This window comes from Pan paniscus, chromosome 6, assembly GCF_029289425.2.
Source record: "Pan paniscus chromosome 6, NHGRI_mPanPan1-v2.0_pri, whole genome shotgun sequence".
NCBI classification, from domain to species: domain Eukaryota; kingdom Metazoa; phylum Chordata; class Mammalia; order Primates; family Hominidae; genus Pan; species Pan paniscus.
Window position 1 is genome coordinate 65,509,468 of NC_073255.2, and position 21,919 is coordinate 65,531,386.

The following is a 21,919-nucleotide window of genomic DNA, read 5'->3' on the forward strand; positions in this document are numbered from 1 at the left end:
TGCAATGGAATGAAATGAAATGGAATGGAATCAACTGGAATGGAATGGAATGGAATGGAATGGAATGGAATGGAATCAACCCAAATGGAATGGAATGGAATGGAATGGAATCAAATGGATTGGAATGGAATGGAATGGAATGGAATGCAATCAACCGGAATGGAATGGAATGGAATGGAATGGAATGGAATGGAATGGAATGGAATGAAATCAACTCGAAAGGAATGGAATGGAATGAAATGGAATGGAATGTAATGTAATGGAATGTAATGTAATGGAATGGAATGGAATGGAATGGAATGGCAGGTTATGGAATCAACCCGAGTGGTATGTAATCGAATGAAATGGAATGGAATGGAATGGAATAAACCCGAATGGAATGGAATGGAATGGAATGGAATGGAATGGAATGGAATGGCATAGAATGGAGTCAACCCGAATGGTATGGAATGGAATGGAATGGAATGGAATGGAATGGAATGGAATGGAATGCAATGGAATCAACTCGAATGGAATGGAATGGAATGAAAGGGAATGGAATGGAATGGAATGGAATGGAATAAACCCGAATGGAAAGGAATGGAATGGAATGGAATGGAATGGAATGGAATGGAATCAACCCGAATGGAATGGAATGGAATGGAACGGAATCAAACCGAATGCAATGGAGTGGAATGGAATGAAATGGAATGCAATCAACCCGAATGGAAGGGAATGGAATGGAATGGAATCAAACCGAAAGGAATGCAATGGAATGAAATGGAATGGAATGGAATCAACTGGAATGGAATGGAATGGAATCGAATGGATTGGAATGGAGTGGAATGCAATCAACCCGAATGGAATGGAATGGAATGGAATGGAATGGAATGGAATGGAATGGAATGAAATCAACACGAAAGGAATGGAATGGAATGAAATGGAATGGAATGGAATGGAAAGGAATGGAATGGAATGGCAGCTTATTGAATCAACCCGAGTGGTATGGAATGGAATGGAATGGAATGGAATGGAATGGAATGGAATCAACCCGAATGGAATGGAATGGAATGAAATGGATTGGAATGGAATGGAATGGAATGGAATGGAATGGAATGGAATGGAAAGGAATCAACCCGAATGGAATGGAATGCAATGGAATGGAATGGAATGGAATGGCAAAGAGTGGAATCAAACCGAATGGTATGGAATGGAATGGAATGAAATGGAATGGAATGGAATGGAATCAATCGGAATGGAATGGAATGGAATGGAATGGAATCAACCCGAATGAAATGGAATGGAATGGATTGGAATGGAATGGAATGGAATGGAATGGAATGGAATAGAATCAACCCGAATGGAATGGAAACGAATGGAATGGAATGGAATGGAATCAAGGCGAATGCAATGGAATGGAATGGAATGGAATAGATTGGAATGGAATGGAATGGAAAGGAACGGAATGGAATCAACCCGAACGGAATGGAATGGAATGGAATGGAATGGAATGGAATCCACTGGAATGGAATGGAATGAAATGGAATTGATTGGAATGGAATGGAATGTAATGGAATCAACCGGAATGGAATGGAATGGAATCAACTGAAATGGAATGGAATGGAATGGAATGGACTGCAATGGAATCAACCCGAATGGAATGGAATGGAATGAAATGGAACGGAATGGAATCAACCGGAATGGAGTTAAATGGAATGGAATGCAATGGAATGGAATAGAATCAAACAGAACAGAATGGAATAGAGTGGAATAGAGTGGAATCAACCAGAATGCAATGGAATGTAATGGAATGGAATGGAACGGGATGGATTGGAATGGAACCGAATCAACCCGAATGGAATGGAATTGAATGGATTGGAATGGAATGGAATGGTATGGAATAGAATCAACCCGAATGGAATGGAATGGAATGGAATGGAATGGAATCAACCCGAATGCAATGGAATGGAATGGAATGGAATGGAATGCATCGCAATGGAATGGAATGGAATGGAATCAACCAGAATGTAATGGAATGGAATGGAATGGAATCAACTGGAATGTAATGTAATGGAATGGAATGGAATGGAATGGAATGGAATGGAATGCAATCAACACGAATGGAATGGAATGGAATGGAATCAAACCGAATGGAATGCAATGGAATGAAATGGAATGGAATCGAATCAACTGAAATGGCATGGAATGGAATCGAATGCATCGGAATGGAATGGAATGGAACGGAATGCAATCAACCCGAATGGAATGGAATGGAATGGATTGGAATGGAATGAAATCAACCCGAAAGGAAAGGAATGGAATGAAATGGAATGGAATGGAATGGAATGGAATGGAATGGAATGGAATGGCAGGTTATGGAATCAACCCGAGTGGTATGGAATGGAACGGAATGGAATGGAATGGAATGCAATCAACCCGAATGCAATGGAATGGAATGAAATGGAATGGAATGGAATGGAATGGAATGGAATGGAATGGAATGGAATGGAAAGGAATCAACCCGAATGGAATGGAATGGAATGGAACGGAATGGAATGGCATAGAATGGAATCAACCCGAATGGTATGGAATGGAATGGAATGGAATGGAATGGAATGGAATGCAATGGAATCAATCGGAATGGAATGGAATGGAATGGAATGGAATGGAATCAACCCGAATGGAATGGAATGGAATGGAATCAACACGAAAGGAATGGAATGGAATGGAATGGAATGGAATGGAATGGAATGGAATTAACCCAAATGGAATGGAATGGAATGGAATGGAATGGAATGGAATGGAATGGAATGGAATGGAATGGAATAAACCCGAATGGAATGGAATGGAAAGGAATGGAAAGGAATGGAATGGAATGGAATGGAATGGAATGGAATGGAATGGAATCAACCGGAAAGAAAAAGAATGGAATGGAATGGAATGGAATGGAATGGAATGGAATCAAACCGAATGTAATGGAATGGAATGGAATGGAATGGAATCAACTGGAATGTAATGTAATGTAATGGAATGGAATGGAATGGAATGGAACAGAATCAACACGAATGGAATGGAATGGAATGGAATGCAATGCAATCAACACGAATGGAATGGAATGGAAAGGAATAAAACCTAATGGAATGCAATGGAATGAAATGGAATGGAATGGAATCAACTGGAATGGAATGGAATGGAATCGAATGGATTGGAATGGAATGGAATGCAATCAATCCGAATGGAATGGAATGGAATGGAATGCAATGGAATGGAATGAAATCAACACGAAAGGAATGGAATGGAATGGAATGGAATGGGATGGAATGGAATGGAATGGAATGGAATGGCAGGTTATGGAATCAACCCGAGTGGTATGGAATGGAATGGAATGGAATGGAATGTAATGGAATCAACTCGAATGGATTGGAATGGAATGAAATGGAATGGAATGGAATGGAATGGAATGGAATCAACCCGAAAGGAAAAGAATGGAATGGAATGGAATGGAATGCAAAGGAATCAACCCGAATGGAATGGAATGGAATGGAATGGAATGGAATGGAATGGAATGGAATGGAATGGAATCAACCGGAATGGAATGGAGTGGAATGGAATGGAATGGAATGGAATGGAATGGAATGGAATGGAATGGAATGGAATCAACCGGAATGGAATGGAGTGGAATGGAATGGAATGGAATGCAATCAACCCGAATGGAATGGAATGGAATGGAATGGAATGGAATGGAATGGAATGAAATCAACCCGAAAGGAATGGAATGGAATGAAGTGGAATGGAATGGAATGGAATGGAAAGGAATGGCAGGTTATGTAATCAACCCGAGTGGTATGGAATGGAATGGAATGGAATGGAATGGAATGGAATGGAATCAAGTCGAATGGAATGGAATGGAATGGAATGGAATGGAATGGAATGGAATGGAAAGGAATGGAATGGAATGGCATGTTATGGAATCAACCCGAGTGGTATGGAATGGAATGGATTGGAATGGAATGGAATGGAATGGAATCAACCCGAATGGAATGGCATGGAATGGAATGGAATGGAATGGCATAGAATGGAATCAACCCGAATGGTATGGAATGGAATGGAATGGAATCAATCGGAATGGAATGGAATGGAATGGAATGTTATGGAATCAACCCGAATGAAATGGAATGGAATGGATTGGAATGGAATGAAATGGAATCAACACGAATGGAATGGAATGGAATGGAATGGAATGGCATCAAGGCGAATGCAATGGAATGGAATGGAATGGAATGGATTGGAATTGAATGGAATGGAAAGGAATGGAATGCAATCAACCCGAGTGGAATGGAAAGGAATGGAATGCAATCAACCCGAGTGGAATGGAATGGAATGGAATGGAATGGAATGGAATGGAATCAAACCGAATGGAATGGAATGGAATGGAATGGAATGGAATGGAATCCACTGGAATGGAATGGAATGAAATGAAATGGAATTGATTGGAATGCAATGGAATGTAATGGAATCAACTGGATAGGAATGGAATGGAATGGAATGGAATGGAATCAACTGGAATGGAATGAAACGGAACGGAATGGAATCAACCGGAATGGAGTTAAATGGAATGTAATGCAATGGAATGGAATAGAATCAAACAGAACAGAATGGAATGGAGTGGAATAGAATGGAATCAACCACAATGCAATAGAATGTAATCGAATGGAATGGAACGGAATGGATTGGAATGGAACGGAATCAACCCGAATGGAATGGAATTGAATGGATTGGAATGGAAAGGAATGGTATGGAATAGAATCAACCCGAACGCAATGGAATGGAATGGAATGGAATGGAATGGAATGGAATGGAATTGAATGGAACGGAATGGAATGGAATGGAATGGAATCAACCCGAATGTAATGGAATGGAATGGAATGGAATGGAATCAACTGAAATGTAATGGAATGACATGGAATGGAAGGGAATGGAACGGAATCAACCAGAATGCAATGCAATGGAATGGAATGGAATGCAATCAACACGAATGGAATGGAATCAAACCGAAAGGAATGCAATGGAATGAAATGGAATGGAATGGAATCAACTGGAATGGAATGGAATGGAATCGAATGGATTGGAATGGAATGGAATGCAATCAACCCGAATGGAATGGAATGGAATGGAATGGAATGGAATGAAATCAACCCGAAAGGAATGGAATGGAATGAAATGGAATGGAATGGAATGGCAGGTTATTGAATCAACCCGAGTGGTATGGAATGGAATGGAATGGAATGGAATGGAATGGAATGGAATCAACCCGAATGGAATGGAATGGAATGAAATGGAATGGAATGGAATGGAATGGAATGGAATGGAATGGAATGGAAAGGACTCAACCCGAATGGAATGGAATGCAATGGAATGGAATGGAATGGAATGGCATAGAATGGAATCAACCCGAATGGTATGGAATGGAAAGGAATGGAATGGAATGGAATGGAATGGAATGGAATCAATCGGAATGGAATGGAATGGAATTGAATGGAATCAACCCGAATGAAATGGAATGGAATGTAATGGAATCAACACGAATGGAATGGAATGGAATGGAATGGAATGGAAAGGAATCAACCCAAATGGAATGGAATGGAATGGAATGGAATGGAATGGAATGGAACGGAATGGAATGGAATGGAACGGAATCAACCTGAATGGAATGGAATGGAATGCAATCAACACGAATGCAATGTAATGTAATGGAATAGAATGGAATCAACTGGAATGTAATGGAATGGAATGGAATGGATTGGAATGGAACGGAATCAAACTGAATGGAATGGAATGGAATGCAATCAACACGAATGGAATGGAATGGAATCAAACGGAATGGAATGCAATGGAATGAAATGAAATGGAATGGAATCAACTGGAATGGAATGGAATGGAATGGAATGGAATGGAATCAACCCAAATGGAATGGAATGGAATGGAATGGAATCGAATGGATTGGAATGGAATGGAAAGGAATGCAATCAACCCGAATGGAATGGAATGGAATGGAATGGAATGGAATCGAATGGAATGAAATCAACTCGAAAGGAATGGAATGGAATGAAATGTAATGGAATGTAATGGAATGGAATGGAATGGAATGGAATGGAATGGAATGGCAGGTTATGGAATCAACCCGAGTGGTATGTAATCGAATGAAATGGAATGGAATGGAATGGAATAAACCCGAATGGAATTTAATGGAATGAAATGGAATGTAATGGAATGGAATGGAATGTAAAGGAATGGAATGGAATGGAATGGAATGGAAAGAAATAAACCCGAATGGAATGGAATGGAATGGAATGGAATGGCATAGAATGGAGTCAACCCGAATGGTATGGAATGGAATGGAATGGAATGGAATGGAATGCAATGGAATCAACTCGAATGGAATGGAATGGAATGAAATGGAATGGAATGGAATGGAATGGAATGGAATGGAATAAACCCGAAAGGAAAAGAATGGAATGGAATGGAATGGAATGGAATGGAATGGAATGGAATCAACCCGAATGGAATGGAATGGAATGGAATGGAATCAACCGGAATGGAATGGAGTGGAATGGAATGGAATGGAATGCAATCAACCCGAATGGAAGGGAATGGAATGGAATGGAATGGAATGAAATCAACCCGAAAGGAATGGAATGGAATGAAGTGGAATGGAATGGAATGGAATGGAATGGAATGGCAGGTTATGTAATCAACCAGAGTGGTATGGAATGGAGTGGAATGGAATGGAATGGAATGCAATGGAATCAAGTCGAATGGAATGGAATGGAATGAAGTGGAATGCAATGGAATGGAATGGAATGGAATGGAATGGAATGGAATCAACCCGAAAGGAAAAGAATGGAATGGAATGGAATGGAATGGAATGAAATGGAATCAACCCGAATGGAATGGAATGGAATGGAATGGAATGGAATGGAATGGAATGGAATGGAATCAACCCGAATGGAATGGAATGGAATGAAATGGAATGGAAGCGAATGGAATGGAATGGAAGGGAATCAACCCGAATGGAATGGAATGGAATGGAATGGAATGGCATAGAATGGAATCAACCCGAATGATATGGAATGGAATGGAATGGAATGGAATCAATCAGAATGGAATGGAATGGAATGGAATGGAATCAATCAGAATGGAATGGAATGGAATGGAATGGAATGGAATGGAATCACCCCGAATGAAATGGAATGGAATGGATTGGAATGGAATGGAATGGAATGGAATGGAATAGAATCAACCCGAATGGAATGGAAACGAATGGAATGGAATGGAATGGAATCAAGGCGAATGCAATGGAATGGAATGGAATGGAATAGATTGGAATGGAATGGAATGGAAAGGAACGGAATGGAATCAACCCGAATGGAATGGAATGGAATGGAATGGAATGGAATGGAATGGAATCCACTGGAATGGAATGGAATGAAATGGAATTGATTGGAATGGAATGGAATGTAATGGAATCAACCGGAATGGAATGGAATGGAATCAACTGTAATGGAATGGAATGGAATGGAATGGACTGCAATGGAATCAACCCGAATGGAATGGAATGGAATGAAATGGAACGGAATGGAATCAACCGGAATGGAGTTAAATGGAATGGAATGCAATGGAATGGAATAGAATCAAACAGAACAGAATGGAATAGAGTGGAATAGAGTGGAATCAACCAGAATGCAATGGAATGTAATGGAATGGAATGGAACGGAATGGATTGGAATGGAACGGAATCAACCCGAATGGTATGGAATTGAATGGATTGGAATGGAATGGAATGGTATGGAATAGAATCAACTCGAATGGAATGGAATGGAATGGAATGGAATGGAATGGAATGGAATGGAATCAACCCGAATGCAATGGAATGGAATGGAATGGAATGGAATGCAACGCAATGGAATGGAATGGAATGGAATCAACCAGAATGTAATGGAATGGAATGGAATGGAATGGAATGGAATCAACTGGAATGTAATATAATGTAATGGAATGGAATGGAATGGAATGCAATCAACACGAATGGAAGGGAATGGAATGGAATCAAACCGAATGGAATGCAATGGAATGAAATGGAATGGAATCGAATCAACTGAAATGGAATGGAATGGAATCGAATGCATCGGAATGGAATGGAATGGAACGGAATGCAATCAACCCGAATGGAATGGAATGGAATGGATTGGAATGGAATGAAATCAACCCGAAAGGAAGGGAATGGAATGAAATGGATTGGAATGGAATGGAATGGAATGGAATGGAATGGCAGGTTATGGAATCAACCCGAGTGGTATGGAATGGAATGGAATGGAATGGAATGGAATGGAATGGAATGCAATCAACCCGAATGGAATGGAATGGAATGAAATGGAATGGAATGAAATGGAATGGAATGGAATGGAATGGAATGGAATGGAAAGGAATCAACCCGAATGGAATGGAATGGAATGGAACGGAATGGAATGGCATAGAATGGAATCAACCCGAATGGTATGAAATGGAATGGAATGGAATGGAATGGAATGGAATGGAATCAACCCGAATGGAATGGAATGGAATGGAATCAACACGAATGGAATGGAATGGAATGGAATGGAGTGGAATGGAATGGAATGGAGTCAACACAAATGGAATGGAATGGAATGGAATGGAATGGAATGGAATGGAATGGAATGGAATCAACCTGAAAGAAAAAGAATGGAATGGAATGGAATGGAATGGAATGGAATGGAATGGAATGGAATGGAATGGAATCAAACCGAATGTAATGGAATGGAATGGAATCAACTGGAATGTAATGTAATGTAATGGAATGGAATGGAATGGAATGGAATGGAACAGAATCAACCCGAATGGAATGGAATGGAATGGAATGCAATGCAATCAACACGAATGGAATGGAATGGAACGGAATAAAACCGAATGGAATGCAATGGAATGAAATGGAATGGAATGGAATCAACTGGAATGGAATGGAATGGAATCGAATGGATTGGAATGGAATGGAATGCAATCAACCCGAATGGAATGGAATGGAATGGAATGCAATGGAATGGAATGAAATCAACACGAAAGGAATGGAATGGAATGGAATGGAATGGAATGGAATGGAATGGAATGGAATGGAATGGCAGGTTATGGAATCAACCCGAGTGGTATGGAATGGAATGGAATGGAATGGCATGGAATGGAATGGACTGCAATGGAATGAACTCGAATGGAATGGAATGGAATGGAATGGAATGGAATGGAATGGAATCAACCCGAAAGGAAAAGAATGGAATGGAATGGAATGGAATGGAATGGAATGGAATCAACCCGAAAGGAAAAGAATGGAATGGAATGGAATGGAATGGAATTGAATGGAATGGAATCAACTGGAATGTAATGGAATGGAATGGAATGGAATGGAATGGAATGGAACGGAATCAACCTGAATGGAATGGAATGGAATGCAATCAACACGAATGGAATGGAATGGAATGGAATCAAACGGAATGGAATGCAATGGAATGAAATGAAATGGAATGGAATCAACTGGAATGGAATGGAATGGAATGAAATGGAATGGAATGGAATGGAATGTAATGGAATGGAATGGAATGGAATGGAATGGAATGGAATGGCAGGTTATGGAATCAACCCGAGTGGTATGTAATCGAATGAAATGGAATGGAATGGAATGGAATAAACCCGAATGGAATGGAATGGAATGGAATGGAATCGAATGGATTGGAATGGAATGGAATGGAATGGAATGCAATCAACCCGCATGGAATGGAATGGAATGGAATGGAATGGAATGGAATGCAATCAACCCGCATGGAATGGAATGGAATGGAATGGAATGGAATGGAATGGAATGGAATGAAATCAACTCGAAAGGAATGGAATGGAATGAAATGGAATGGAATGGAATGTAATGGAATGTAATGTAATGGAATGGAATGGAATGGAATGGAATGGCAGGTTATGGAATCAACCCGAGTGGTATGTAATCGAATGAAATGGAATGGAATGGAATGGAATAAACCCGAATGGAATGGAATGGAATGGAATGGAATGGAATGGAATGGAATGGCATAGAATGGAGTCAACCCGAATGGTATGGAATGGAATGGAATGGAATGGAATGGAATGGAATGGAATGGAATGCAATGGAATCAACTCGAATGGAATGGAATGGAATGAAAGGGAATGGAATGGAATGGAAAGGAATGGAATAAACCCGAATGGAAAAGAATGGAATGGAATGGAATGGAATGGAATGGAATCAACCCGAATGGAATGGAATGGAATGGAATGGAATCAACCGGAATGGAATGGAGTGGAATGGAATGAAATGGAATGCAATCAACCCGAATGGAAGGGAATGGAATGGAATGGAATGGAATGGAATGGAATGAAATCAACCCGAAAGGAATGGAATGGAATGAAGTGGAATGGAATGGAATGGAATGGAATGGAATGGAATGGAATGGAATGGAATGGCAGGTTATGTAATCAACCAGAGTGGTATGGAATGGAGTGGAATGGAATGGAATGGAATGCAATGGAATCAAGTCGAATGGAACGGAATGGAATGAAGTGGAATGCAATGGAATGGAATGGAATGGAATGGAATGGAATGGAATGCAATCAACCCGAAAGGAAAAGAATGGAGTGGAATGGAATGGAATGGAATGAAATGGAATCAACCCGAATGGAATGGAATGGAATGGTATGGAATGGAATGGAATGGAATCAACCCGAATGCAATGGAATGGAATGAAATGGAATGGAAGCGAATGGAATGGAATGGAAGGGAATCAACCCGAATGGAATGGAATGGAATGGAATGGAATGGAATGGCATAGAATGGAATCAAACCGAATGGTATGGAATGGAATGGAATGGAATGGAATCAATCAGAATGGAATGGAATGGAATGGAATGGAATGGAATGGAATCAACCCGAATGAAATGGAATGGAATGGATTGGAATGGAATGGAATGGAATGGAATCGAATGGAATAGAATCAACCCGAATGGAATGGAAACGAATGGAATGGAATGGAATGGAATCAAGGCGAATGCAATGGAATGGAATGGAATGGAATAGATTGGAATGGAATGGAATGGAAAGGAACGGAATGGAATCAACCCGAATGGAATGGAATGGAATGGAATGGAATGGAATGGAATCCACTGGAATGGAATGGAATGAAATGGATTTGATTGGAATGGAATGGAATGTAATGGAATGAACCGGAATGGAATGGAATGGAATCAACTGGAATGGAATGGAATGGAATGGAATGGACTGCAATGGAATCAACCCGAATGGAATGGAATGGAATGAAATGGAATGGAATGGAATCAACCGGAATGGAGTTAAATGGAATGGAATGCAATGGAATGGAATAGAATCAAACAGAACAGAATGGAATGGAGTGGAATAGAGTGGAATCAACCAGAATGAAATGGAATGTAATGGAATGGAATGGAACGGAATGGATTGGAATGGAAATGAATCAACCCGAATGGAATGTAATTGAATGGATTGGAATGGAATGGAATGGTATGGAATAGAATCAACCCGAATGGAATGGAATGGAATGGAATGGAATGGAATCAACCCGAATGTAATGGAATGGAATGGAATGGAATGGAATGCAACGCAATGGAATGGAATTGAATGGAATCAACCAGAATGTAATGGAATGGAATGGAATGGAATGGAATGGAATCAACTGGAATGTAATGTAATGGAATGGAATGGAATGGAATGGAACGGAATGCAATCAACAGGAATGGAATGGAATGGAATGGAATCAAACCGAATGGAATGCAATGGAATGAAATGGAATGGAATCGAATCAACTGAAATGGAATGGAATGGAAACGAATGCATCGGAATGGAATGGAATGGAACGGAATGCAATCAACCCGAATGGAATGGAATGGAATGGAATGGAATGGAATGGAATGGAATGGAATGCAATCAACCCGAATGGAATGGAACGGAATGAAATGGAATGGAATGGAATGGAATGGAATGAAATGGAATGGAATGGAATGGAATGGCAGGTTATGGAATCAACCCGAGTGGTATGGAATGGAATGGATTGGAATGGAATGGAATGGAATGGAATCAACCCGAATGGAATGGAATGGAATTGAATGGAATGGAATGGAATGGCATAGAATGGAATCAACCCGAATGGTATGGAATGGAATGGAATGGAATGGAATCAATCGGAATGGAATGGAATGGAATGGAATGGAATGGAATCAACCCGAATGAAATGGAATGGAATGGATTGGAATGGAATGGAATGGAATCAACACGAATGGAATGGAACGGAATGGAATGGAATGGAATGGAATGGAATGGAATGGAATGGCATCAAGGCGAATGCAATGGAATGGAATGGAATGGAATGGATTGGAATTGAATGGAATGGAAAGGAATGGAATGCAATCAACCCGAGTGGAATGGAATGGAATGGAATGGAATGGAATGGAATGGAATGGAATGGAATCAAACCGAATGGAATGGAATGGAATGGAATGGAATGGAATGGAATGGAATGGAATCCACTGGAATGGAATGGAATGAAATGAAATGGAATTGATTGGAATGCAATGGAATGTAATGGAATCAACTGGATAGGAATGGAATGGAATGGAATGGAATGGATTCAACTGGAATGGAATGAAACGGAACGGAATGGAATCAACCGGAATGGAGTTAAATGGAATGTAATGCAATGGAATGGAATAGAATCAAACAGAACCGAATGGAATGGAGTGGAATAGAATGGAATCAACCAGAATGCAATGGAATGTAATGGAATGGAATGGAACGGAATGGATTGGAATGGAACGGAATCAACCCGAATGGAATGGAATTGAATGGATTGGAATGGAATGGAATGGTATGGAATAGAATCAACCCGAATGCAATGGAATGGAATGGAATGGAATGGAATGGAATGGAATGGAATTGAATGGAAGGGAATGGAATGGAATGGAATGGAATCAACCCGAATGTAATGGAATGGAATGGAATGGAATGGAATCAACTGAAATGTAATGGAATGGAATGGAATGGAAGGGAATGGAACGGAATCAACCCGAATGCAATGCAATGGAATGGAATGGAATGCAATCAACACGAATGGAATGGAATGGAATGGAATCAAACCGAAAGGAATGCAATGGAATGAAATGGAATGGAATGGAATCAACTGGAATGGAATGGAATGGAAAGGAATCAACCCGAATGGAATGGAATGGAATGGAATGGAATGGAATGGAATGGAATGGAATGGAATGGCATAGAATGGAATAAACCCAAATGGAATGGAATGGAATGGAATGGAATGGAATGGAATGGCATAGAATGGAGTCAACCCGAATGGTATGGAATGGAATGGAATGGAATGGAATGGAATGGAATGGAATGCAATGGAATCAACTCGAATGGAATGGAATGGAATGAAATGGAATAGAATGGAATGGAATGGAATGGAATAAACCCGAAAGGAAAAGAATGGAATGGAATGGAATGGAATGGAATGGAATGGAATCAACCCGAATGGAATGGAATGGAATGGAATGGAATCAACCGGAATGGAATGGAGTGGAATGGAATGGAATGGAATGCAATCAACGCGACTGGAAGGGAATGGAATGGAATGGAATGGAATGGAATGGAATGAAATCAACCCGAAAGGAATGGAATGGAATGAAGTGGAATGGAATGGAATGGAATGGAATGGAATGGAATGGCAGGTTATGTAATCAACCAGAGTGGTATGGAATGGAGTGGAATGGAATGGAATGGAGTGGAATGGAATAGAATCAACCCGAATGGAATGGAAACGAATGGAATGGAATGGAATGGAATCAAGGCGAATGCAATGGAATGGAATGGAATGGAATAGATTGGAATGGAATGGAATGGAAAGGAACGGAATGGAATCAACCCGAACGGAATGGAATGGAATGGAATGGAATGGAATGGAATGGAATGGAATCCAGTGGAATGGAATGGAATGAAATGGAATTGATTGGAATGGAATGGAATGTAATGGAATCAACCGGAATGGAATGGAATGGAATCAACTGGAATGGAATGGAATGGAATGGAATGGACTGCAATGGAATCAACCCGAATGGAATGGAATGGAATGAAATGGAACGGAATGGAATCAACCGGAATGGAGTTAAATGGAATGGAATGCAATGGAATGGAATAGAATCAAACAGAACAGAATGGAATAGAGTGGAATAGAGTGGAATCAACCAGAATGCAATGGAATGTAATGGAATGGAATGGAACGGGATGTATTGGAATGGAACGGAATCAACCCGAATGGAATGGAATTGAATGGATTGGAATGGAATGGAATGGTATGGAATAGAATCAACCCGAATGGAATGGAATGGAATGGAATGGAATGGAATCAACCCGAATGCAATGGAATGGAATGGAATGGAATGGAATGCATCGCAATGGAATGGAATGGAATGGAATCAACCAGAATGTAATGTAATGGAATGGAATGGAATCAACTGGAATGTAATGTAATGGAATGGAATGGAATGGAATGGAATGGAATGGAATGGAATGCAATCAACACGAATGGAATGGAATGGAATGGAATCAAACCGAATGGAATGCAATGGAATGAAATGGAATGGAATCGAATCAACTGAAATGGCATGGAATGGAATCGAATGCATCGGAATGGAATGGAATGGAACGGAATGCAATCAACCCGAATGGAATGGAATGGAATGGATTGGAATGGAATGAAATCAACCCGAAAGGAAAGGAATGGAATGAAATGGAATGGAATGGAATGGAATGGAATGGAATGGAATGGAATGGAATGGAATGGCAGGTTATGGAATCAACCCGAGTGGTATGGAATGGAACGGAATGGAATGGAATGGAATGCAATCAACCCGAATGCAATGGAATGGAATGAAATGGAATGGAATGGAATGGAATGGAATGGAATGGAATGGAAAGGAATCAACCCGAATGGAATGGAATGGAATGGAACGGAATGGAATGGCATAGAATGGAATCAACCCGAATGGTATGGAATGGAATGGAATGGAATGGAATGGAATGCAATGGAATCAATCGGAATGGAATGGAATGGAATGGAATGGAATGGAATCAACCCGAATGGAATGGAATGGAATGGAATCAACACGAAAGGAATGGAATGGAATGGAATGGAATGGAATGGAATGGAATCAACCCAAATGGAATGGAATGGAATGGAATGGAATGGAATGGAATGGAATAAACCCGAATGGAATGGAATGGAAAGGAATGGAAAGGAATGGAATGGAATGGAATGGAATGGAATGGAATGGAATGGAATCAACCGGAAAGAAAAAGAATGGAATGGAATGGAATGGAATGGAATGGAATGGAATCAAACCGAATGTAATGGAATGGAATGGAATGGAATGGAATCAACTGGAATGTAATGTAATGGAATGGAATGGAATGGAATGGAATGGAAGAGAATCAACACGAATGGAATGGAATGGAATGGAATAAAACCTAATGGAATGCAATGGAATGAAATGGAATGGAATGCAATCAACTGGAATGGAATGGAATGGAATCGAATGGATTGGAATGGAATGGAATGCAATCAACCCGAATGGAATGGAATGGAATGGAATGCAATGGAATGGAATGAAATCAACACGAAAGGAATGGAATGGAATGGAATGGAATGGAATGGAATGGAATGGAATGGAATGGCAGGTTATGGAATCAACCAGAGTGGTATGGAATGGAATGGAATGGAATGGAATGGAATGCAATGGAATCAACTCGAATGGATTGGAATGGAATGAAATGGAATGGAATGGAATGGAATGGAATGGAATCAACCCGAAAGGAAAAGAATGGAATGGAATGGAATGGAATGCAATGGAATCAACCCGAATGGAATGGAATGGAATGGAATGGAATGGAATGGAATCAACCGGAATGGAATGGAATGGAATGGAATGGAATGGAATGGAATGGAATGGAATCAACCGGAATGGAATGGAGTGGAATGGAATGGAATGGAATGCAATCAACCCGAATGGAATGGAATGGAATGGAATGGAATGGAATGGAATGAAATCAACCCGAAAGGAATGGAATGGAATGAAGTGGAATGGAATGGAATGGAATGGAAAGGAATGGCAGGTTATGTAATCAACCCGAGTGGTATGGAATGGAATGGAATGGAATGGAATGGAATGGAATCAAGTCGAATGGAATGGAATGGAATGGAATGGAATGGAATGGAATGGAATGGAATGAAATGGAATGGAATGGAATGGAATGGCAGGTTATGGAATCAACCCGAGTGGTATGGAATGGAATGGATTGGAATGGAATGGAATGGAATGGAATCAACCCGAATGGAATGGCATGGAATGGAATGGAATGGAATGGCATAGAATGGAATCAACCCGAATGGTATGGAATGGAATGGAATGGAATCAATCGGAATGGAATGGAATGGAATGGAATGGAATGGAATCAACCCGAATGAAATGGAATGGAATGGATTGGAATGGAATGGAATGGAATCAACACGAATGGAATGGAATGGAATGGAATGGAATGGCATCAAGGCGAATGCAATGGAATGGAATGGAATGGAATGGATTGGAATTGAATGGAATGGAAAGGAATGGAAGGCAATCAACCCGAGTGGAATGGAATGGAATGGAATGGAATGGAATGGAATGGAATGGAATCAAACCGAATGGAATGGAATGGAATGGAATGGAATGGAATGGAATGGAATGGAATCCACTGGAATGGAATGGAATGAAATGAAATGGAATTGATTGGAATGCAATGGAATGTAATGGAATCAACTGGATAGGAATGGAATGGAATGGAATGGAATGGAATCAACTGGAATGGAATGAAACGGAACGGAATGGAATCAACCGGAATGGAGTTAAATGGAATGTAATGCAATGGAATGGAATAGAATCAAACAGAACAGAATGGAATGGAGTGGAATAGAATGGAATCAACCAGAATGCAATAGAATGTAATGGAATGGAATGGAACGGAATGGATTGGAATGGAACGGAATCAACCCGAATGGAATGGAATTGAATGGACTGGAATGGAAAGGAATGGTATGGAATAGAATCAACCCGAACGCAATGGAATGGAATGGAATGGAATGGAATGGAATGGAATTGAATGGAACGGAATGGAATGGAATGGAATGGAATCAACCCGAATGTAATGGAATGGAATGGAATGGAATGGAATCAACTGAAATGTAATGGAATGACATGGAATGGAAGGGAATGGAACGGAATCAACCCGAATGCAATGCAATGGAATGGAATGGAATGCAATCAACACGAATGGAATGGAATGGAATGGAATCAAACCGAAAGGAATGCAATGGAATGAAATGGAATGGAATGGAATCAACTGGAATGGAATGGAATGGAATCGAATGGATTGGAATGGAATGGAATGCAATCAACCCGAATGGAATGGAATGGAATGGAATGGAATGGAATGAAATCAACCCGAATGGAATGGAATGGAATGAAATGGAATGGAATGGAATGGAATGGAATGGAATGGAATGGAATGGCAGGTTATTGAATCAACCCGAGTGGTATGAAATGGAATGGAATGGAATGGAATGGAATGGAATGGAATCAACCCGAATGGAATGGAATGGAATGAAATGGAATGGAATGGAATGGAATGGAATGGAATGGAATGGAATGGAATGGAAAGGAATCAACCCGAATGGAATGGAATGCAATGGAATGGAATGGAATGGAATGGCATAGAATGGAATCAACCCGAATGGTATGGAATGGAAAGGAATGGAATGGAATGGAATGGAATGGAATGGAATGGAATGGAATCAATCGGAATGGAATGGAATGGAATGGAATGGAATCAACCCGAATGAAATGGAATGGAATGTAATGGAATCAACACGAATGGAATGGAATTGAATGGAATGGAATGGAATGGAAAGGAATCAACCCAAATGGAATGGAATGGAATGGAATGGAATGGAATGGAATGGAATGGAACGGAATGGAATGGAATGGAATGGAATCATCCTGAATGGAATGGAATGGAATGCAATCAACACGAATGCAATGTAATGTAATGGAATGGAATGGAATCAACTGGAATGTAATGGAATGGAATGGAATGGATTGGAATGGAACGGAATCAAACTGAATGGAATGGAATGGAATGCAATCAACACGAATGGAATGGAATGGAATGGAACCAAACGGAATGGAATGCAATGGAATGAAATGAAATGGAATGGAATCAACTGGAATGGAATGGAATGGAATGGAATGGAATGGAATCAACCCAAATGGAATGGAGTGGAATGGAATGGAATCGAATGGATTGGAATGGAATGGAAAGGAATGCAATCAACCCGAATGGAATGGAATGGAATGGAATGGAATGGAATGGAATCGAATGGAATGAAATCAACTCGAAAGGAATGGAATGCAATGAAATGTAATGGAATGTAATGGAATGGAATGGAATGGAATGGAATGGAATGGAATGGAATGGAATGGAATGGAATGGCAGGTTATGGAATCAACCCGAGTGGTATGTAATCGAATGAAATGGAATGGAATGGAATGGAATAAACCCGAATGGAATTTAATGGAATGAAATGGAATGTAATGGAATGGAATGTAATGTAATGGAATGGAATGGAATGGAATGGAATGGAAAGGAATAAACCCGAATGGAATGGAATGGAATGGAATGGAATGGCATAGAATGGAGTCAACCCGAATGGTATGGAATGGAATGGAATGGAATGGAATGGAATGCAATGGAATCAACTCGAATGGAATGGAATGGAATGAAATGGAATGGAATGGAATGGAATGGAATGGAATAAACCCGAAAGGAAAAGAATGGAATGGAATGGAATGGAATGGAATGGAATGGAATCAACCCGAATGGAATGGAATGGAATGGAATGGAATCAACCAGAATGGAATGGAGTGGAATGGAATGGAATGGAATGCAATCAACCCGAATGGAATGGAATGGAATGGAATGGAATGGAATGGAATGAAATCCACCCGAAAGGAATGGAATGGAATGAAGTGGAATGGAATGGAATGGAATGGAATGGAATGGCAGGTTATGTAATCAACCAGAGTGGTGTGGAATCGAGTGGAATGGAATGGAATGGAATGCAATGGAATCAAGTCGAATGGAATGGAATGGAATGAAGTGGAATGCAATGGAATGGAATGGAATGGAATGGAATGGAATGGAATGGAATCAACCCGAAAGGAAAAGAATGGAATGGAATGGAATGGAATGGAATGGAATGGAATGGAATCAACCCGAATGGAATGGAATGGAATGAAATGGAATGGAAGCGAATGGAATGGAATGGAAGGGAATCAACCCGAATGGAATGGAATGGAATGGAATGGAATGGCATAGAATGGAATCAACCCGAATGATATGGAATGGAATGGAATGGAATGGAATCAATCAGAATGGAATGGAATGGAATGGAATGGAATGGAATCACCCCGAATGAAATGGATTGGAATGGAATGGAATGGAATGGAATGGAATAGAATCAACCCGAATGGAATGGAAACGAATGGAATGGAATGGAATGGAATCAAGGCGAATGCAATGGAATGGAATGGAATGGAATAGATTGGAATGGAATGGAATGGAAAGGAACGGAATGGAATCAACCCGAATGGAATGGAATGGAATGGAATGGAATGGAATGGAATGGAATCCACTGGAATGGAATGGAATGAAATGGAATGGATTGGAATGGAATGGAATGTAATGGAATCAACAGGAATGGAATGGAATGGAATCAACTGTAATGGAATGGAATGGAATGGAATGGACTGCAATGGAATCAACCCGAATGGAATGGAATGGAATGAAATGGAACGGAATGGAATCAACCGGAATGGAGTTAAATGGAATGGAATGCAATGGAATGGAATAGAATCAAACAGAACAGAATGGAATAGAGTGGAATAGAGTGGAATCAACCAGAATGCTATGGAATGTAATGGAATGGAATGGAACGGAATGGATTGGAATGGAACGGAATCAACCCGAATGGTATGGAATTGAATGGATTGGAATGGAATGGAATGGTATGGAATAGAATCAACTCGAATGGAATGGAATGGAATGGAATGGAATGGAATGGAATGGAATGGAATGGAATGGAATCAACCCGAATGCAATGGAATGGAATGGAATGGAATGGAATGCAACGCAATGGAATGGAATGGAATGGAATCAACCAGAATGTAATGGAATGTAATGGAATGGAATGGAATGGAATCAACTGCAATGTAATATAATGTAATGGAATGGAATGGAATGGAATGCAATCAACACGAATGGAATGGAATGGAATGGAATCAAACCGAATGGAATGCAATGGAATGAAATGGAATGGAATTGAATCAACTGAAATGGAATGGAATGGAATCGAATGCATCGGAATGGAATGGAATGGAACGGAATGCAATCAACCCGAATGGAATGGAATGGAATGGATTGGAATGGAATGAAATCAACCCGAAAGGAAGGGAATGGAATGAAATGGAATGGAATGGAATGGAATGGAATGGAATGGAATGGAATGGCAGGTTATGGAATCAACCCGAGTGGTATGGAATGGAATGGAATGGAATGGAATGGAATGGAATGCAATCAACCCGAATGGAATGGAATGGAATGAAATGGAATGGAATGAAATGGAATGGAATGGAATGGAATGGAATGGAATGGAAAGGAATCAACCCGAATGGAATGGAATGGAATGGAACGGAATGGAATGGCATAGAATGGAATCAACCCGAATGGTATGAAATGGAATGGAATGGAATGGAATGGAATGCAATGGAATCAATCGGAATGGAATGGAATGGAATGGAATGGAATGGAATGGAATCAACCCGAATGGAATGGAATGGAATGGAATCCACACGAATGGAATGGAATGGAATGGAATGGAGTGGAATGGAATGGAATGGAATCAACACAAATGGAATGGAATGGAATGGAATGGAATGGAATGGAATGGAATGGAATGGAATCAACCTGAAAGAAAAAGAATGGAATGGAATGGAATGGAATGGAATGGAATGGAATGGAATGGAATCAAACCGAATGGAATGGAATGGAATGGAATCAACTGGAATGTAATGTAATGGAATGGAATGGAATGGAATGGAATGGAATGGAACAGAATCAACCCGAATGGAATGGAATGGAATGGAATGCAATGCAATCAACACGAATGGAATGGAATGGAACGGAATAAAACCGAATGGAATGCAATGGAATGAAATGGAATGGAATGGAATCAACTGGAATGGAATGGAATGGAATCGAATGGATTGGAATGGAATGGAATGCAATCAACCCGAATGGAATGGAATGGAATGGAATGCAATGGAATGGAATGAAATCAACACGAAAGGAATGGAATGGAATGGAATGGAATGGAATGGAATGGAATGGAATGGAATGGCAGGTTATGGAATCAACCCGAGTGGTATGGAATGGAATGGAATGGAATGGCATGGAATGGAATGGAATGGAATGGAATGGAATCAACCTGAAAGAAAAAGAATGGAATGGAATGGAATGGAATGGAATGGAATGGAATGGAATGGAATGGAATGGAATGGAATGGAATCAAACCGAATGTAATGGAATGGAATGGAATCAACTGGAATGTAATGTAATGTAATGGAATGGAATGGAATGGAATGGAATGGAACAGAATCAACCCGAATGGAATGGAATGGA